Here is a 9,522-nt window from a genome sequence, read left to right as displayed (position 1 = left end):
AGACTAACGAGGACCTTTGTGAGATAGATGTGCTTTATCATAATTTTACTGTCTCTGGTTTTACGTATTGGTGAACACGATATGACCTGGACTTAACTCAAACGCTAGAGAGGGGGGAAAGACTTGCTGCATATTTCTCAACTCAATTGCCATTGAGTTGATTCCCACTCAGAGTGAACCTTTAGGACAGAGTAGAACTGCCCCCTTTGGGTTTTCTAAGACTTTTATTCTTTATGGGAGCAGACAGCCTCATCTGTCTCCCAGGGAGCAGCTGGTGAGTTCGAACCACTCACCTTGTGGTTAGCAGCTCAATGTGTAGCCCAGAATGCCATCAGGACTCCTTTGCTGTATGTTCAAAAGGCTTATAATAAAAATTTTGCATAAAATGAGTGTAAGGGAAACAAATATTTGGTATATAAGCCAGAATTTATGTTTTTCATAAGCGCAGGTGCGTGCGCGTGCGCGCACACACACACACACACAGGATACGGCCTATTACTCTGCATGCACATCTGGAAATGATGTGGGCAGAGTGAAAAGATTTCAGATTCCCCTCAGAAAGCCTTGAGGCTACAGGACAATCCTCCTACATCTAATAAACTGATCTTGGATCTATCTCCCATATGGTAAAGCCCTGTTTTGCTTTAGTCCAACAAGTTGGTCCTTGGACTCTTCTCACAGCTGTTGCTGCTATTGTTTAAGATGTACTGAACCTTAGCAAAGAGAGAGATACCATGTGCAACAGAGTCAAGTCAGTAGGTAGCTAGATCTCCCCCATGTGCCAGCGTGAAGTGATACTCCCTGGGGGGAGTAGTGAGCACCCCAAAATATTTAAGGGCCTAACCAACACTAAATCCTCAACACGTGGAGGTGACATCAAGTAATAAATTAAGATGCATGCTAGAATCTTAGTCTGAGCAGAAAAACAGAAGACGTTTTCTAAAGCAGTTAACTCCCACAGCAATGGAAACGTTAACATAAACAAACAAGCTGAGCTCCACAGTCCAGAGTGGCTTGAGAAATACTTGTGCTTCCATGTGCCAGCACAGGATGTACCAAGACGCACAGGGTCACTCCCTGCTAGAGTGTAGCTGGCTAACCCTCTGAGGGAACTATGAGACACCTGGGACTCTCTCCAAGGACGATCTTCTGCCATTGCAGTAGAACAAAGCAAGTGTATTACATAAATCCATATAAATAGTGCAATCTCCCCAAAGGAAATCACGTGTGTGCTTTAACAGCTATGACTTAAGTTCATTGGCTTTTCCACACTTCTGGGGCCTCTCCCTTAATTCATAAATTTCCTAAGTACAGGAATCATCCTTTTACTTCACTACGAATCTCCCAGAATGTCTACAATATGTTAAAATTAAATAGAAAAATGTGACCTGGAGTAATGCTTTGTATAAAAATAAAGCCCATTATAGCAAGCCTATAGCTGTCATCCTCACCTTATATATAAAACACATCACAGTTATCGCCAAAGCAATGGATTTAAATCTTTAAATGACTGATTCTAGTGGAATACCAATCATTATCAACATGGGAAGGTAATTCCAACCCTTCGGTCCATCTGGATGGGTCACCTGCAGGCACAGTGGCCTCATCGCAATACTTTGCACGGTATTGTCCAATATTATTACTGGCATTGTTTTTTCACAAATTTTCCTTCTGTTTTCTAAAAAGTTTCAGTAAGCTCTTTTCTGAAGACTGAGTAAGACAGGCCATACTAACTTGAGATCTAGCCCTAATCTTTCCTCCTCCTCTTCCTCCTCTTCTTCCTTTTCCTCCTCTCTATCTTCCTTACTTTACTACCCTCTCCTCCCTCTGTTTTGTTTTCATTTGAGGCTCTTCTTTTCCATGGGTTGAGTATCAAGTTGAAAACGCCCCATGTTAGGTTCCATGGAAGAATAACAGCAAAAGAGTGCAAGATGGGCTGGAACAGACAACAAAGATGGAAAGTGGCAAGAGGGAGAATTTTGAGGGCCTGTCTGTCCACCTCTGCTCTTCTTTCTGTGGATTACCAGAATTGAAAGCACAGTCTAAAAAGACTGGAGGGACGAGTGTGCTAGGAACAGACAGACTGCTGGGGAGATGCCAGCAGAAAAGACACTGGTGACGGGAAGATGTCTCCTTCTTCCCATAATTCTCTCTTTCCACCAATCCTGAATAGGAGGCCTTTACACTTCTGGTGGAATTGAACCATCAAAAGCTCAGACTACGTAGAAGGAACAAATGACATGAACCAAAATTCCATTTATAAAACAACATTTCCTCATGGCCCAAGTATTTTCCACTGTACTCCACCCAGTAGCACAGGCCAACAGACACCATTAGGCCACCCCACACCTGAACTTCTGGTTGAGCCAGAAGACAACTGCAAGTTTGGGGGCAGGGCCAAGAACTGAGCAGAGCCTCAGGCCCCATCTCTGCACTGTCCCAAAACCACCTCCGGAAAGTTGGGTAGGCGGAGCATCAGGAATGACAGAAGCAATTTGGGTTGGCATCAGGGAGACCCCACCCACCTGTGCACCACACTTCAGCCCAGGCGATGTCGGAGGGTGCGAGGGTGCCCTGGTCTTGCTCCTGCCTCCTAGTTAAACCAGAAGCTGGGCATTCATGGGAGAGGCCGAGAATGTGGCCAGCCAGGTGCAGGGACATTGCTGCCACAGCTCCGATCAGGGCCCACAGTGGATCTAGGACACTTGTTTGTTGAAGACACATCCCGAGATTCTGTTTAAAGACAAATCTTCTGCTCTAGACTTTGAAAGATAATGACTCCCATTTTTTCTCACATGTACGGTGTAGGAACTAGACTAGGTCTGCCAGGTGATGTCATTGAATTCTAACCATCCTACGTGGTTCTTCTCTTTCCCTTTACATACTGGGAACCGGAGCTTGAAAAGATGAAATAACTGGAAGCAAGCTTCTAATCCAGATATATCTGACAACAAAACCCACATTTTTAACCATCTTGTGGAGGCAGGGCGTGGGGGTGAGGGGTGGGGGGTGGAAAGCAAAAGTCTACACCTTCGAAAGCACTCTTCGCAGGTGAAACTTAAGAGGTGTGCCGACCTTGGTTAAGGCCGGCTGGGTCGTGTAGTGAGTTACACTGTGGGCTGCTAACTCGGGGTCAGAGGTCAGCCATTCCCACCACGGCTGCTCTGAGGCAGAAGACGAGACTTCTCATCCCATAAAGATTTACCGTCTCAGAAATCTACAAGGGCAGTTCTACTTGGTCCTAAAGAGTTGTTTTGAGTCAGAATCAACTCAGTGGCCATGAGTTTGGTCTGGTGTGGACCTTTTTTTTAAATGCACTATTAAGACATCACATCATGTTCTTCTATGTGCCTGAGGCAAGAAGTAGATTCTAAAAATAAGAGGAAGGACTATGTGAAGGAGTGTGAATTCTAGGCTCAGTCTGGCTCGGAATGATCTGTCTCGAGGTTAGGTATTTTCCAGATCTTTCAGGAAATCCAAAGCATGAAAATGTATCTACCCTGCGATGTCGTTACAACATGAAATAAGCAGGTGACATGTTAACATGGTACAGTCAGGAGGCCCCTAAAGTTTAAACACTTTACTCATTAAGTGTTGATTTGTCCAAGTCACAGCTTTGTGAGAGACACTGGGCCGAGCCAAATAGAAACATAAGAAACGACCAGAAAAGTTCTGGGAGTGCCCTGGAGAAAACAATAGGTCCGATGGATGAAAACAAGGTCAGCATGTCCTTCGGGTCCAAAGCTCCTAGCTCTTGCAGTAAGAGAACTCGATGGTTTTACAGCCATTTCAAAAAAGGCCAAGGATGGCTTTCCATAATTATTAATGAAACAGGTTGTGGCAGTTTTTCCTCTTCCATTGAGGCCTTTAAGAATCCTGATGAGGATGAGGCGTGAGGACTATTTAAAAAAATAGTCTGCTCTGGCCAGACTGCTCTTATTACTTTCCCTCCCAGCCTTCATGGACTCCCAAGAGGCTCTTACTTGGAGTTATCAGGTGAATTCCCACTTCCAGTGGGAAAGAGTGACACTGGGAGGTGGCCTGTTAGCAGCCTTCTTGCTGGAGGCCACCCCTCCCACCCCCACTCCTGTGTCAGAGTCGCTCTTCCCGTAGTGAAGGAGGCCGTGGAGGCCGGTGCTCACTCTGTTCTGCCCCACAGCCTCTTCCCAGTGAGGTGCCATGGCCTGAAGAAAAAGTAGACTGGAGAAAGTCAGGACCATGTCTACCCAGTGTCCAGCAAAAGCAAGATTCAGAGGCCTATAGTTGCCTAGCTGGTGAAACTTAAAGACAATTAGCAGATGTCAAGACATATAATCTCTACAACTTTTATTTATTTATTTATACATTCACATTTTTTATAAATATAAATCAATTACTGTGGGTTGAGCACCTGCTCTGTGGGGGTTGACTAGAAGGCCAGACAATGATCATGGGGCAATTGAATTCAGCAAATAAACATATTTTCTTTTATCTAAAACTGTCAGCACGAGACCATGCCTACCTACAAGGAACATACAGTCCGGCATCCTGTGTTCCCTAAAAAAATAGTTTTGCACAGAAAAAACTAGTTTATCTGATTAGCCACAGAAAACCCAATCTTAGGGGAATGATGCACAGAAAAGGCAAGTATTCAGGGGAAGGAAGAATTGAAAGGTCGAAGCCAGGAGCACCTCAGTCAAATGCCACCAAGGGAGTAAGGATGCTGGACCAAAGACAATGCCTAACTCTAGTGGAGTGGCCAGAGGATTGAGTAAAAGGATCAAAGTGCACAAAGTATTGCCGAGAAGTCAGCTTGTCTCACCTGCATTCCAAGTTAGTGACAAGTTAGCAAAAAATATTGTCAACATTTATAAACATTTCAATTAGACCTGAGCAGAGCATCTAGTGAAATTCCATGCCAACTTATGGGTTAGAGTGGAAGCCACACACAAAGTGGTGGTTTTTCGGGTTTGAACCTGAAAGCAAGTACATGTGGTGTTTGAGCAGAGTTTTTCTTGGAGTGCTTTAGATACTTGGGCATAAAAATTCAGTCAGTCTTAGGAGGTCTGATCTGAAACAATAAAACTTTTCACAGTAATCTTTCACCAAATATAAGGAATTGGCTTCCAAGAGAAGTTGCAGATGGCTTGTTTCATTGGCTTTGAAAGCTGTTTGGTGGGTAGGCCATCTGTATGTGACAGAGCTGATTTTTGATATGTGATAAGTGGTGATACTAACCCTATAGTAGCTACATGGGGAAAACCTTGGGATTTTATGTAAGTCATTGTGTTAATAATAAAGCTAGTTAATGATTAGTTCCTTTGGCAGAATTTTCTTTGTCTGCCTGCTGTGAGCAACCCATTTGCCCGAATCTGGAGCGAGAGTGGGAGGGGTAAAATATTTGTTTTGTTTTTAAATGTCAATTATTAAAGCCACTTCAAATGCTTCATGGGGAAATGTGGAGCATAAATAAATTTCAAAAGACTGAGAAAGCAGCAGCAGAAATGGGAAGATAAAGTTGTACGACAAAGTTTAACATGTTCCCAACAAATTATTTACCGCTCCTCTTCCTAAGCCATCCATATCCTTTTAGACCCAGTGCGAACTACAATCCCTGTCTTTCCATGCCTCCTTTCTTTGATCTTCTTTGTCTGCGCAGGTAGCAAATGCCTCCTGGGAACACAGGGGTAGGTCTGGGGCTAGGGCTATCTCAGCTGCTGAGCAGCATTGGCTCCTGGGTGGCTTAGGAGTGTTCCACTTGGGGCAAGAAAACAGGCTGTCTGACCTTTAGCCAGTTCTCTCTGGTTTCTGGGGAGACTTGCCCATTCCCTCTAGAGCTGTAGGCAAATCAAAATAATTACTTTAGTCTTTAAGTTTAAGGAGCTGATTTTCCATCATCAATGGAAATTCTGCTACTAAAATGGAAGGATATTTCTCTTTTTTCATATTTTGTATTGCTTTCATCTATTTTTGATGGGGTAAGAAGAAGGATTCTAAATATTAATTATGATTACATGAACAGAACAGCAAGAATTGCTATTATTACCGCTTACCTTGCATATTTACCAAGTTATCTTAGGGGAAAAAAGTCTACTTAATTTGGAGTGTGTGCCTTGGAAACAATTGATAACCCCAAGATGAGAAATTGGCTTAACTTCACCTGTTGTGAAAGAGCATTCACAGATTTAATTAAATAAACTTTGCAGGGGGTGATTAATATTCTTAAGAAAATAAACTGCTTTCAAACACTCCAGTAACGACTGTTTCTGACAATTAATGAAATAATTACAAAGAAAGGATCTGGCCTCCTCATCAAAGCAGATCCAATACTCAGCCACAGAGCATTCATCCCTGGCGGTGGTAAATGTTTTCTATATAATAGCTTTAGCCATCAGTAAGGCTGATGTTTATAATTCTGACATACTAGTCTTCCTTCAATTAGCCTCCCATAGTAGGGGCTGCTCTGAATTTCTGTATAAGACCAAGAAGCCACTGAGATTAGCCAAAATTGCCTTTTGAAGACATTAATGATTCCTCCAATCCCTCTTAGCTACTCTTTTATGTACTAGGATGTTTAAGCTAATAGTATAATTTGATTCATTGGAAACCCAGTTGACCATGGCTTTGTGGTAGTTGAAACCTAACTATTAGCACTCATATAGATGAGTGAAATAAGCCACAGATTAAGTAAAGCAAGTCAAGTGAACGTCATTGCTGTGGAGCTGATTGCTCCCGGTGACCCTCTGGACTGAGCAGAACCGCACCCTAAGGCTTCCCTGCTTCCCTGGCTGTACAGCTTCACAGAAGTTGACAGCCACATCTTCCTGCCATGGAGCTGCTGATGAACTTGAACCACCAACCTTTCAGCAGCAGCTGAGTCCTTAACCACTGTGCCATCAGGGCACCTATAGATGAAATATTACGGTCACCTAGCTAAGGATTGAATGAGTAACCCAATTACTCCATGAACACTCCAATTAAAATAGAAAATGCACAAATGGTATTTTGTCCTGAAAATACCAATGATTCATTATAGAGCCCACGATCAAGATAGTTCCTAAAGATACTTATGGGAATTAACGTTTTTTTAGCACTCTCCATGAGGAATAGTAAGTGGAGAAAACTAAACGTGAAAGAATCCATCCAATTATAGCTCAGTTTGTGAATGCTAGCCCAATGGAAAGGGGGAAATGGAGTATTCATCCCTTCAACATACATATTAAGCATGAACTATCTATCAGTCTCAGTTGTGAGCTCTAAGAAAGACAGAGGACTGTTATATTCTGTATGCCGCTGCTTATCATATAATAGGGAAACAGGTAAGTAAAGCAACAATCACAACAAAACCTGAAAATGCTCTAAAAGAAATACACAGAGGGTGCTGGGGAGGCATAAGGACAGCCACCTAATTTCAAGCTTCTGAGAAGATTTCCCAGGACACTCGAACTGAGCTGGAGCAGGGAGAAATGAGCCAGGTGGGCAGTGGGCCAGCCAGGGCTTTCTAGAAAAGGGAAGAGTGCAAGCATCAGCAGGAACAAAAAGCTTGTTAAACATCCACTAGTGGTGGCGCTTTCTTTTGTTTTGTTTTTTAACATTTGTTTTTCTTCCAGCACCTTGCTAAGCATGTGAAGCATTTATTTCACTTAACTCACACCATGACCATGTAAGTCAGTTCTATTATCAGTCTGATTTTATAGGAAACCAAGGCCGGAGAGGTGAACTCATTTGCTCCAGTGGACCCAGGGCCCACAATACAGGACAGGCTCCCCACAATTGCCACAAGATAGAGCTCAGCTTCCCTCTGTAGGTAATGGGGAGTCCCTAAGAATTTTAGGGGACTTCCCTAGAAGTAAGCATAACAATCTTTATTTTTTAATGAGAACCAGACTCCCATCTCTTACTAATTTAAAAAAATCTATTTGTTCAATACCTGATTGCATCCTAGTGAAATTAGATTTCTACCTTGTTTAGGAGAGGAAGAGTGATTTAAGAAAGCCGCTTTTTGCATGTGAATCAAAACCCCCAGAATCAAGACAGAGATCACAGCATGCTGTTTCCAACAAGCAGGAATGGCAGTGTCATATGTCACTCTGACATGCCATGTAGGTACCCCACCTGAGTTGTCCCATGAGGCACACACTGGAATAGCCATGTCTCTCTCTCACGGAGGAGGGACCAGGCTTCTAACCCCACACACTTCCAAATGAGACTATGTCTTTAGCATCTCTGCTTTAGAAAGGTCGGATTTTAAATGATGGGGTGAGTTAGAAAGCAGGAGCAAGATTTTCATGGAACCATGTTAAAGATTGAAGAGTGGAATCTAATTTTCTTGAAAATTACTACTTTCCACAAGCTGGGTAAACTTTAATTAACAAGACAAGGAGGTCTATTCTCTCTCCTTACCCACATGCTACATGCTAGCCTCTTGGAATATTGATAGGAGAGAAAAAGTAGACTGAAGAAATTACAATTTTTAGCAAAACTAAATGTATTTAAGATAAAATGTTCATCATGAGCTGTAAGGATCAACAAGTAACCAACAAGTGTTACTTTCCCAGAGAGAATGTATATTTCCTTATTTCAAATCATGTGGAAAGTCAGTTTATATAGGGAACCTGTGGAGTCAGGTTAGGTAACAAATGAGGCCATATACAACTCAGCTCAATGAACAAGACAATACACGTTTTCCCAGCAAAATATCACCAAAGAATCTTAACACAATGTTTGATGTGCCTGGAGCCAATGACATGGCCCCAATATCCTATAAAGAAGCACTGTGGTCACTTTCACTACAGACGTCATATCTGCCTCAATAGAGGAATACCTCTGGCTTTCATCTGAAGCAGATTCTAATTCGGATTCGAATATGAAATCATCTTCAGCAATTCAGAGGACACACTCCATGGCCACAAAGGGCTCTCTGCCTAAGGAACCTTCATATGGCTCTCTCTCTTTGATCTGCTTTCTCCCCAGAGTCCCTCCTTCCCACTCAGGGCTCCTTCCAAGCGATGCTGCCACAAGTGTGTCTAAAATCGCCATTAAGGGACACACTTGATGCAAAGCTGTTTCTTGGCTTTGTCCTGCCTGTAAAAGCAGTGGGTGGCTTCAGGGTCAGTGTGATTTGGGCTGCTTTGAGACTTGGGCCATGGAAGTGAAATGGAAATCACCCTTACAGGGCGATGTGCAACAGAAGAGTGTTTTTAACCAATTCTGTTATCTGCACGTGTTCCGCCCCTTCTACAAGCGCTGTGGGGAGCTGGGTGGCACCACCAACTTTATAAGCAGCCTCCTGCAATAGAATGTTGATACAGAAAATGGAAAAATGAGAAGACTGTGTATCTAGCATGAATGTTTACCTTTTATTTTTGTTCTTTTGCACTGCACTCATGTCGAGTATGTAGTTCTGCTTTAGCAGCGATGCTGATTAAGTTTATACATATGGGAGGTGAATTGAAAAGCACTGTAAAATCGGTATGTGTATATGCAAGCGGAATGAAATACTGTATTGTGAGTATAAATATCAGGTAGCATAAAGTAAAATAC

Source organism: Tenrec ecaudatus, chromosome 9, assembly GCF_050624435.1.
Source record: "Tenrec ecaudatus isolate mTenEca1 chromosome 9, mTenEca1.hap1, whole genome shotgun sequence".
In the NCBI taxonomy this organism is placed as follows: Eukaryota; Metazoa; Chordata; class Mammalia; order Afrosoricida; family Tenrecidae; genus Tenrec; species Tenrec ecaudatus.
This window is presented reverse-complemented; position numbering follows the sequence as displayed.